The sequence below is a fragment of the Fundulus heteroclitus genome, unplaced genomic scaffold (assembly GCF_011125445.2).
Source record: "Fundulus heteroclitus isolate FHET01 unplaced genomic scaffold, MU-UCD_Fhet_4.1 scaffold_219, whole genome shotgun sequence".
NCBI classification, from domain to species: Eukaryota; Metazoa; Chordata; class Actinopteri; order Cyprinodontiformes; family Fundulidae; genus Fundulus; species Fundulus heteroclitus.
Genome location: NW_023396631.1, coordinates 125,829 through 137,903, shown reverse-complemented (window position 1 = coordinate 137,903; position 12,075 = coordinate 125,829). Strand labels below are relative to the sequence as shown.

The following is a 12,075-nucleotide window of genomic DNA, read 5'->3' as shown; positions in this document are numbered from 1 at the left end:
AAATTGTAAAACACAGAGACAGTTTGATGGTGCAAAATTGGTGAGTTGTATTAATATTTACGATATATACACAAGTTAGTCCATAATTTTAAAGTCCAAAAGGATTCCTTAAACCAAGGAAGTCAACCAGTCTTTGTTGATGATGAAAGGGAAAACACAAAAAATAATAATAATAATCCAGTTCCTTCAGTGAAAACTTTTTGGGCTGAATCTCCAAACAGTTCGGAAGAGGTTTCTCAGATAGTAGGTGATGTATTTCCGGATCCGCTAAACAGTTAGCTCGCCAGTCTGGTCAGCATGAAGCCAGACAATCTTTGCTGTATCCTAGACCCTTTAGCCACGCCTGGAGCGGGGGGATCTGCAATATACCTGGCCTGTGTAAACAGGCCTAAGTAATCAATTTACATGTACATGTATTTTCTTATAATTGCAGGAGTTTACATAATAGTTAAATGCAACTTATGCAAAACAGTATTTCTACACAACAGTAGTTTCGGTAAGCATTTCAATTTAGATCGGTGTATAACCAAAACAGGCTGGGGAGGCTAGTGCTAGCTCCCGAGCAAACACTCACCAGTTCCCTCTTGACCAACCGTGATCTTTATAACGTTAGGTTGATTGATCACACGTCTGCAAGTTAACAGAGGCACACGATTGAAGATATACAATAGATATCTTAAAACCGCTTGAAAACAGACCAGAAGCCTACCTGTACGTCAGGGTCCTACAGCATTTTTCTACCTAAGGTGCGATTAGCAGCCATATAAGCCGCAGCTGTCAATTTAGGACGCTGCCGTGCAGCTGTCACATGACGTCAAAACCGCACAAGAACAATATTGTTCTCACTTGGTTAGTGTTGAATAAATTAAGGAAAGGAGGATTTTAATTAAACCTTTAGCTAAAAATAAATAAAATTAAATCTAAAAAATGGAAAATAAAATAAACTGAATCTAATATAGAAAAATTATCCTGGTTACATTAGCATATCATGAAAAGGGTCTCTAAACGAGCTATGAACCTAATCATCTGAATCAACAAATTAACTCTAAACATCTGCAAAAGATTCCTGAGGCCTTTAAAACTCCCAGCCTGGCAGAGGCGCCTGACCTGGGCTACAGAGAAGCAGCACTGAACTGTTGCTCAGTGGTCCAAAGTACTTTTTTCGGATGAAAGCAAATTTTGCATGTCATTTGGAAATCAAGGTGCCAGAGTCTGGAGGAAGACTGGGGAGAAGGTAATGCCAAAATGCCAGAAGTCTCGTGTCAAGTAGCCACAGTCAGTGATGGTCTGGGGTGCCATGTCAGCTGCTGGTGTTGGTCCACTGGGTTTTATCAAGGGCAGGGTCAATGCAGCTAGCTATCAGCAGATTTTGGAGCACTTCATGCTTCCATCTGCTGAAAAGCTTTACGGAGATGAAGATTTCATTTTTCAGCACGACCTCGCACCTGTTCAAAGTGCCAAAACCACTGGTAAATGGTTTACTGACCATGGTATCACTGTGCTCAATCGGCCTGCCAACTCTCCTGACCTGAACCCCACAGAGAATCTGTGGGATATTGTGAAGAGAGAGTTGAGAGACGCAAGACCCAACACTCTGGATGAGCTAAAGGCCGCTATGGAAGCATCCTGGGCCTCCATAACACCTCAGCAGTGCCACAGGCTGATTGCATCCATGCCACGCCGCATTGAAGCAATCATTTCTGCAAAAGGATTCCCGACCAAGTATTGAGTGCATAACTGCACATAATTATTTAAAGGTTCACTTTTTTTGTATTAAGAACACTTTTCTTTTATTGGTCGGATGAAATATGCTAATTCTGTGAGATAGGAATTCTGGGTTTTCATGAGCTGTAGGCCAAAATCATCCGTATTAAGACAATAAAAGACCTGAAATATTTCAGTTAGTGTGCAATGAATCTAAAATATAAGAATGTTCAAGATTTATCATTACATTATGGAAAATAATGAACTCTATCACAATATGCTAATATTTTGAGAAGGACCAGTATATTATATTCTTTCATCACACACAGACTGATATACGCATTTCAAGTGTTTCAGAGTTTATACAGGAATGAGTAACTTTAATTTAATGCCATCAACAAGTACCCATTCATGTATAACAGCGTATCTATCGAGAGAGAGAGAGAGAGAGAGAGAGAGAGAGAGAGAGAGAGAGAGAGAGAGAGAGAGAAATTTTAAACTTCAAAAAAAGAACCTCAGTCAAAAAGGGACCTCAGTTAAGTCATTTTTATCATTTAAGGAACTGAATGCAGTATTTGCAAGCCATACTCTGATTGAATGGAAAGAAACCTGTCTGTGATTGGCTGGTGAGGTGGACAGTTTTTGAAGTCAGGAGCGCACAGACAGAGTCGAGCGAGCGGAGAAACCATAGACATTATATATTATGTCTATGGGAGAAACAGCCGAGCGAGCGCACAGCTGTGTTGAGTGTGGAAGGATTGGGTCGAGCGCGCGAGCAGACATGGAACTAAGCGCGAGGAGGATAGTGGATTGAGAAGAGTTTATCATAAGGTGACCAGATTTCTGAAATCAAATCTGGGGACATTTCTTGCTTGTGGGTAAAAATCAATACATCTCATCAAGACGAAATTAGGAAACAGGGACAGTAATGGTTTCATTTATTTTTACATATTTATTAATATTTAAACAACAAAAATCAAGTGTAAAAGCCAGGAATGTGCCTCTCCACACTTTTAGTATATCCTAAGATTAATAAAATTAATAAATAGTGTTAATAGAAAACTAGAACTGTGTCTTTGGGTTGGGGCAAAGTGATGGGGGTGGGAGTGGAGGGGTCTAAGGTGGTTAGCAGGGTTTTTCAATTTTGTGTAGCCCAAAGAGCTCTGCCACCTCCTAAGGGGAGAGTGACATAAGGAAAAGAAAAACCAGTAAATACAAACATTTAGACTGTGGCTCTCTGTGAAGACAGAGTTCCTCAACCTTTTAAAAAAGTGCAAAATACTTATTCTGCTCATGTCTACATACCTATGAGCAATAGGTTTTCTGCATTAACATCAAAAAGAAGTAGAGGTCAAGCCCACAGGTAAAGGGTGATACATGTTTCTTACTGTAAACTGGCCACATCAGGGGCCTGTGCATGTCAAATAAGCAGATTAATTTCTTTCCATAATGGGCTATAAGCACAGCTCCACTACTTTCTGAACCTCAGCAGCTCCTTTGTTTCCTTTCTTTCTTTACTGGACAAGCTGATTAATCCAGGTGTGTCTGGCTGGTTACTGAAGTCAGACACACCTGGATTAATCAGGAGCTGCTGAGCTTCAGGAAGAAGTGGAGCTGTGCATGGAGCCTGTTTGGGACAAGAAAATGGGTTGTGGTGATGTGAGGTGAAACAAAGGCACAGACTTGGAGACCCCTTGGATCAGTGTGCAGCATGAGCATGTATAAACTTACACAACGTGTGTATAACTACATTATGTTTATGGTAGTGGTTGATGTGCCAGTATATTGTTTTTGCTCCTATAAGGTAAGTTAACTCCGGTCAGTGAGTCAGCTAACATGAGATCATCTCTGGTTTCTTCAAGGCGTTCTGTGTCTGAAGAGCCATCAGCCACGGTATCCAGAGGTCTGGATAAAATAAGAGGAGAAAAGGATTTATTATGGGCAGAACAGACATTTTTAAGACACAAGAAAAAGATACAACTAATCCGCCTCTTCTTTCTGCCACAGCTAGGAAAGTGCAGTGAAACTCATGTTCAGTGCAGAGACTCAAAGAGGTTATATCCTCAGACAATTAGGCTTCTCAACTCAAACCTGAGTCACTCTGTTTTACATAGTATACTTCACACACTACATTACTCAATACGTTACTTTATCACTTAAATCATGTCAACGCTTTATCACTTGAACTTTAATAATACTCTAAGTAAAATTTTATCTCTTCTCATCAAGTGTTCTTTCCATCAGTGTTCCTATTTTCCTCCACCCATTTAATCTCCTTTCTGACTTCCTATCCTCTTCCTCTCTCCTCTTGTATCAATCTTACATTATTCTAAAACAGACATTATATAATTAAAATCAGTTCCAAAAACATTAGAATCTACAACATGAAAACTTCCAGTTATTATTTTTATTATTATATCATCTAATTAAATACTACAAATCTAATTACCACAATATTAGGAGCTACAAGCAAAAAAGACATAAATGGACATTAAACAGGTGGTTATCTCTTCCTCCATCGTTCTCAGATCATGTAGATCTTTTCTCATTCAGTTCTCCTGGTACTGACTCCTATTTTTTCATGAGGAGCTTTCATATATCCAAAGTGAGCAGTAGAAAAGCTAAACCTAAGCCTGGAAGTCTATGCTCATAAATCAGCAAAACATCTAGTAATAACTCTACTTCCAACTATCTGAAATATAAACTAAAGATTTCCAATCAGTTCTAAAACATCTTTAGAGGAACCCTTGTTGATCCCTGAAGAACCAGCGTACCAGTTTAGCGGTTTACAAAGAGTTTTCAATTATTCTGTTACATTTTATCCAAGTGTATTTTACTGATGTGAGCAGCAACTCGTGGTCTTGTCTTACTTTTTATTGATAATTTTTAACTTGGACAAAAAACAAACATTTATCACAGGATCAGCCCGATCCAAATACTTACCATGACACAGGGCAGCTCCCCTTGTAACAACGAAGTTCCACTTCTTCTTCTTCTTCTGTTTTAAAAGTGGTGCGTTCTTCTTCTTCTTCTTCTTCTTCTTCTTCTTCCTCTTTGTGTTTTAATGGCATCTGACATCCAAAAGGATCATTACCGCCATCTAGTGGTGCGCGCAGCGCACGCAGCTACCGCAACACTTATTCCCCCTCGGTAAAATCGGGGACATTTCCGGGGACAGCTTTAGCCGGGGACAGGTGGTCCAAAACGGGGACAGTCCCCGGAAATCGGGGACGTCTGGTCACCCTAGTTTATCAGAGTTGAGCGCGCGCGTGATGTTTAAACGCTGAGTACCTGTCTCACTGCGCGCTCAAACAAAATGCACAAATATCGCTCCAGAAGTTGGTATACGCAATGCTGACTGAAAAATAAGTGGCTATATGCCGTATACCAGCGTATACCCTGGACTACACCACTGCTTGTCTCACTTCATGTGAGATCGTGAAGCATTGACACCCATTGTGCAAAGCTTCATTTTTTTACAAACACGGCAAAATCCTTCGTCATCTTTACCGTCGACAGGCTGCAGCCACGTCCCGAATTCCTTGTTTTTCACCCATTTTCCCCCCATTCTCTAACTCTTTCTCCGCCTCGTGCTTCTTTTCCGAACATAGTAAAAACATACGGCTTTGCGATCAACCGGAAGCAGTTCAGTGTGTTTGGCTCTGCTGCTGAATCAGTTATATCTGATATAATATATCTGACGACATTTTTTTTATGAACGCATTTTTTTTTAGAAAAAAAATAAGGCATTTAAAGCTATCAATAATCACATTTAATGACTTTTAATGGCATTTAAGGCCTTAATTTAAAAATAATAATAATATAATGACTTTTATTGTTTTTTAATGACCCGTGGAAACCCTGTGTTTATCCCTTTTAATTTCAATGATTATAACAAATGAAAACCCCAAATGTTGGTCAACTGACAAGTGAGAACATGAAAACTGTGATCATGTACAGCACTCAATAATTAGTTGGGGCTCCTTTTCCCTGGATTACTGCAGCAATGCTGCAAGGCCTGGAGTCGACCAGTCTGTGGCGCTGCTCAGGTGTTATGAGAGCCCAGGTTGCTCTGATTCTATTCTTATTCTCTGAGATACTGAATCTGGGGTTTTCAGTAGTTATCAGTGATATCAATTAAAATTTAAAGAAATAAACACTTGAAATGTGCCTGTTTGTGTGTAATGAAAGAATATAATATACAAGTTTTACTTTTTGAATGGAATTAGTGGGGGAAAAACTCTACTTTTTCATAATATTCTAATTATATGAACAGCTCAATCAAGTTTAATCTTCTTAGCCTCAGCTGAAGTTCTCCATTCTCAACCTGTAAGGTAGCTACAGATGTCCTAAAAGCTCCACAGCATACACAGACATTCAGATTGTTCTTAATCAAGCTTAATGGCATACCGCGCACGTGACGTCACCGACTCAAGAGCAACGCCCCTTTTGCCGCTTAGGTAGGGCATACAGGTAGAGAACGCCCGTAGCAACCAGCTATTACACGCGCAACAGAACCAGCGATATGACCGACTTTGCAGCCGTTAAACTTTCCCAAGACGATGTTCCAGGCGCACGGATTACTGGTCCAACTGTCGAAGAACACACCAACCTTCAGCTCAAACGATGGCTTGAGTGTCGAGGGCTTAAAAAGACCGGAAAACGGGCCGAGTTGATCGAACGGTAAGCTTTGTTTGTTTTTTTTTCCTGCGCGGCGGTCATGGCGTCATCAGCCGTTTTTTTGTTTGTAATCACCGTCCAGGAATCGGTATATGTTTAATGTTTGTCTTATTTGAAATGTTTTTGAGTAAGCTATCCTGGTAGCTGGGTATCAAGTTAGCGCCTGCTACCATGATAGCCTATATACTGTCATGGTAGTAGGCGCTTCAATATTAACATGTCGGCCACCAAAATACTCTTACCTGTTCACTACTTGATGTCGCTGGAATTGGGACAGGATGTTCTTCGGTTGGGCCCTTTCCTCCAACAAAATGCTTGCTATATATGTAGGCCGACCGCACCGGTGTACCCAGCGCACACATTTCTCCTTGGCAGTCTTGAAGAAAACATCCTTCATATGCGGCCGATCAGCGTAACTCGAGTCGCTGTTGCACGTTCCATAGCAACAATGTTTAAGAACCATGGTCTTAGATTTGGAAAAAGCAGTCGTTTACCGAGTAAAACCAAGAGTAATGCACGTCTCTTTAACAGCGAAACAGCGGCGGACTATGCAAGCTTGTCCTACTGCGTACCACGTGATGTAACGTCATCGTGACGTTACGTTTCTAAAAATAGCTCGCTTGCGGTACGCCATTAAGTGGCTTTCAGCTGCTGACATGAATTTTATGTAACCGGAATCCAGGGTTGGTCTCATTAGAGCCTGATAAATCCCCATCAATTATCTTCTCACTGCCCCCCCCCCAATCCTGTCCAGTTAGACATTTAAACACATTATTTACTTTTTTACATTTCTTTTAACTGACTCTATAAGCTGATTCCATGTAAGATGCTCTACAAGCTCCTATGTCCAGCTGAGTTAGCGAACGGCAGCCTAGAGTCCATTAGCAGACCTCTCAGCTTTTATCAAAAGTTAAGAGTGAGATTATGCTAATTTGGGGGCAGGGCTTGTTTGGGGGCGGGGCTAACCGGACCCTGGAAGAGCCGGTGGAGTCAACTCCATCTCATTTTTATCCCCCAGACAATGAAGTAGACATGTATTACTTTTGTTAAAAAGAGAAAAAGACATATTAATACTTTATTGTTCAGTTAATGGATTAAGACATAAAAAATACACAATTGTTCAAATAATACTGAATAAAATTAAGTAGTTTTAAGTTATTGACCGAATTATTACACTGTTACACATTCATCTATGGGTTGGTGCGTCTTTACGCACGATCCAGCTGCTGGTGTATCCCTCTTTTCAGCTCAATGCACTTCTAGACTGTTACAGTTTGTAACATTCTCATCACCTTTCACAGCGACAGGTTTCTCAGTCAGTCGCCGCGCTGACAAGTAAAATCTCTATTGCTCTCGTCAGTGCGCTCTGGGCGGTGAGGTGGGCGGATTTTACCCCCGTGCGCTGCGTGCAACGGATAAACAATGGGGAAAATGCATAATTACTGTAAAGGGCTCCTATAAAGGGAACAGGGGTACTAACAGATCTGAGATGAAGCCCCTGATGTTACAAGTTCTTTAAAATGACCCTTAAAAGTGCGCACCTGAATTAATGCGCGAGGCAGCAGCCCACCGAAGCGCCACTGATTCAATGTTGTTAAAAAATAGCATGAAACACCGCTAGTAACTCTCCTATTGACTTTAACTGGCACACGTTGCTGCCGATGTGAGGACATTAAACGTAGTGATTCACGTTTTGAATGGTGAACGGTGATAAAAGCACCTGCTCCGAGGGAAGGGGGGGGGGGGGGGCAAGCGCGGAGGCACAGAAATACGGTGCATGTAGTTAAAAAATGCAGAATTAATAAAAACGAAACGTATAAACAGACCAAGTGGCGTTTTAAACTGCATCTGGTTAGCAGAACTGTTTTATTATCCAGCTTGCAGCCATGAGTGTTTCTGAATGAACCGGTCATCTGGCAGCAGTTCTCCCCCCGCCCCCTCCCTTCCTGTGTACGCGGTACAGGACCTTACCGGCTCACTTTCACCACTGTTAAGACTAAAATTATTCATAATTCTGATCACTCTTCCTGCTGCTCTGTTAACATGAACTGCAGCAGGAATTACTGATGGCCACAAGCTGTGAAAGAAGCTGAAACAGCTCAGCAGAAGGCGGAGTTTTGTGGTCCGCAGCCCAGATGGGCTTTGTGATTTTTATGCGTGAGAAATTCCATGTTTGCGTGTGAAATGTCATGTGTTGCGTGTGAGCGTGTGGAGTTAGTGAAATGCGTGTGTCACACGGTCAATGCGTGAGAGTTGAGAGCTATGTCCATTTGCCAGCTTGTTAGCATCGGCTAGCTGCTATGCTAAGCTAGCGGTAAAACACAGTCCAAAAAGCTTTAAATAGAAATTTCTCTGTCTTCTACCTCGGACTTAAGCACACTTACTCACTGTGGATTATCGTGGGGACAAACCACGGCAAAAATTACTGTTTATAGTCCAAAAACAAGCCAGTTTAACATGGAGATGTTGGCTTATGGCCGCCGAACCGGATCTCTGTGGCTTCTCGTGCTGCGCTCTCTCACCCAAACTCATGATACATTCACTGACTGCCACTGCATGAAAAGTGTGATTTTCGTCACTATGCGGCACTGTATATTGTCGTGGAAGTTCAGGTTAACAGCTGTTCACGGTAATTTGCAGGCAACACCGAAAACTGCCATGAATTGTCAGAAATTGACGTGGGCTTTCGTAGGCAGTGGTACCCCCATGACCCCCTCCTCCTAATTCTAGGGGAGGCTTTAACATGTAAATGAAAATGCTGTGAGCTATACAAACGCAAATCAGTGTTGCAGGGGGAGGTTTCGCCTTTCTTAGCAAGACAGAGCCACATTTCTTCCTTAATGCTGACTTTAGCTGTGGGTGATTGTAGAATGGTATGTGACCACAAGTCTTACAAACCTTTGTGCCATCCCGTCTGGGCTCGTAGGTTTCAGTAAGCATGTATACTGTCATACATTTTGGACAAACCACATACTGTAAGAAGTTGTCACAGAGGACACCAGTCCATTTCCTCAAGGAGAATAAAGTCTTTGGAATATTGCTTGCAAAGGCAGTGAGGGAATTAGCACACACAGACAACATTTCCAAGTATCCACATGAAATGTTTGATGCACAGAAGAAGTGACGTGATGGCATTGTCAGAAATCTTGAAGGTTGATTGCCATGACAAAAGCATCACGGCCAGAAGTTTCATCAACAAGTCTCCTGGTTTTTCACTTGTGGACTGACCACTTCGTAAAATGTGTTATTTAGTTAGAAGTTATAAATTTATTGAAGGCTGTGGCTGGAAATAATTGGGGTGCAGATAGACAATCATTATTAAACATATATAGGGCTCTCATGAGATCAATAATAAATTATGGCAGTTTCATTTATGGAGCAGCAGCTAAAACAACATTACAAAGAATAGATGGATTACAAAGTAGGGCTTTACGTATATTCACAGGAGCAGTGAAAACAACACCTATCAACGCTCTTTTAGTAGAGACTGGAGAAACTCCACTGGAATTCAGAAGAATGAAATTAGGTTTAGTATATTGGATGAAAATTAAAGGTAGTATGGATGAAAATGTAAGTTCAACAATTTTACAAACTTGTTGGGAATAAAAGGACAGGCCAAGAATGGAGTCTTAAAGGATTATTGGGAAATAAAGGAAATATAAAGGATATTTATAGATTAAGGAAAGCATTATTTATTTATTATTTATTATCTTCAGAATACAAAATTAACAAATAGAATTTAATAGATGTAAAACAGTGTTGCTACACACTCATGAACAGTAGGTGGCGGTATGCACCTTAAAGTTGCTTGCGATCCGCCATGATAGAAGAGAAGAAGAAGAAGAAGAAGAAAAAGAAGAAGAAGAAGAAAAGAAAAACGTGCTGAGCGCTCCGCTCCTGAAGATGAAATAAAACCACAACTGCTGGTAAGTGATCAATGGCTAGACGACTCGTGTTCAACTCGCCTTCAACTTGCAAGAACAAGCTTTATTAAAGTGTATTTTTTGTGATTCTCAGTAAGCAGTACGCCGTCTTCACAACTCGGAGACAAATTGCAGGCACTATGAACCGGAGCAAGGGTAAGATTTAAAGAATATGCTTTCATTCTGCGGTAAAAGGAAATAGATACGGATAGATACCGATCATAACTGTACATTTTGTTTTCGCAGACTAATCTCGCCTCATACTGAGGCGGTGACCTCCTATTTGCTCGGAGCAATAACTACAAGTCCAGATTTACACAATGTTGATAAAGACGACATTGTGTGTAAGTGACTTGTTTTACTGTTTTCTCCTTCCTTGTTACTGTGACTTGCTTTTGATTTTTATTCATACCACTCTCATTTAATTGTTTTCCAGCCGCTTGTAAGACGTATTATGAGACGGTACGCAGGAGCTGAAGCTGCCAAGAGTTCAGCTCGGAGTCGAGCTAGAAAAAAGAGGGTAAGACTTTATTTGGTGACTATTTTTCAGGTGCATTGATAGATGTGTTGTGTCCATACGCAGTGCATCCCATCGCACAGTACTTATTCATTTTTTAAATTTTTTATTTTTTATTTTTATTTTTTTATTTTTTTTACAGCTGCTGGAATTGGGGCAGAGTGTGCAGGCGGATGTGGAAGTGGAACTCTAGAAGTCCACCACCGTCGACCTCGTGTCTGGCGAAGAAGATGGCGTCGTTGGCGGGGTCTCTGGATGGATTGTACGGCCGCCGTCATTGCGTAGGCTGGATCTCTCTGAACTCTGTGTGAAGCTGCAGTCCCGGTTAGAGGCAACGCCGAAGTACAGAGCCACGCACAGTAGGCGTCTGCACAACGGACCTGCCTCGGAAAGAACGCCGCCAGTTACCTCCAACCCCGAGGAGGCAAACGGACAGTTCACGGAGTTGTAATTTTTGGATACCTATGTGTGGGCAGATCCTCGCGTTGTATATAGTTGTGTTTGTTTTAATAAAGCTCTTTCTTTGCATAAACATCTTCCTGGCCTAATAATAGTGTAGTAGTGTAGGATAACATGAATATACAGCATAATATGAATAAATATATATATATATATATATATATATATATATATATATATATATATATATATACCAATCACGAGCGATTTTATTCAAGCCTGGCCTGGCCACGTGTGGTTTTGCTGCCAATCACGAGCGATTTTACTTATTTAAAAATAGTGGTTTCAGCCAATACTGAGTAGGTTATTCAAGCCAGACCTGGCCAGCCGTGCGGGTTCGCTGCATTCATATGCTAATTAGGGCCATTAGTACAGCTGATCGCTCTCCACATACGTCATAGTCCGGTTCCGACAATTTGTGGCACTGACAAACGGCGACAAGCGCGGGTTGCAAATTGTCGTTAACTGCCGAAAATCAGGGAGATCTGCGGTAGTTTACGGGGACGAAAATCTCACTTTTCATGCAGTGTGCCTCTGCGTAGGATAATACATTTCTCACATTTACCGTTATTAAAATGAACTACAACTATGCAAAGAGATGTTTAAACACATTGTTAACACATTTTAAAGATGAACACTTTTAATGAAGCAATAATAAACAAATTTAACAATTTTAAACTATTTCTTGTGTTAATGAATGTAGCTGTTTATTTGATTCATGTTTAAATAAATAGCTTCTTGTTTACTTCATGGACTTTTTACTGCATCTCTTATTTATCCGGGTTACAACGG

General features: G+C 41.0%; 1 protein-coding gene across 2 annotated transcripts in view; it reads right to left on the bottom strand.

The window, feature by feature from the left end:
- Window positions 1–12,075, bottom strand: part of LOC110368210 (NLR family CARD domain-containing protein 3-like) — a 48,818-nt gene that overhangs the window by 20,040 nt on the left and 16,703 nt on the right. The gene's annotated exons all lie outside the window — the stretch shown is intronic.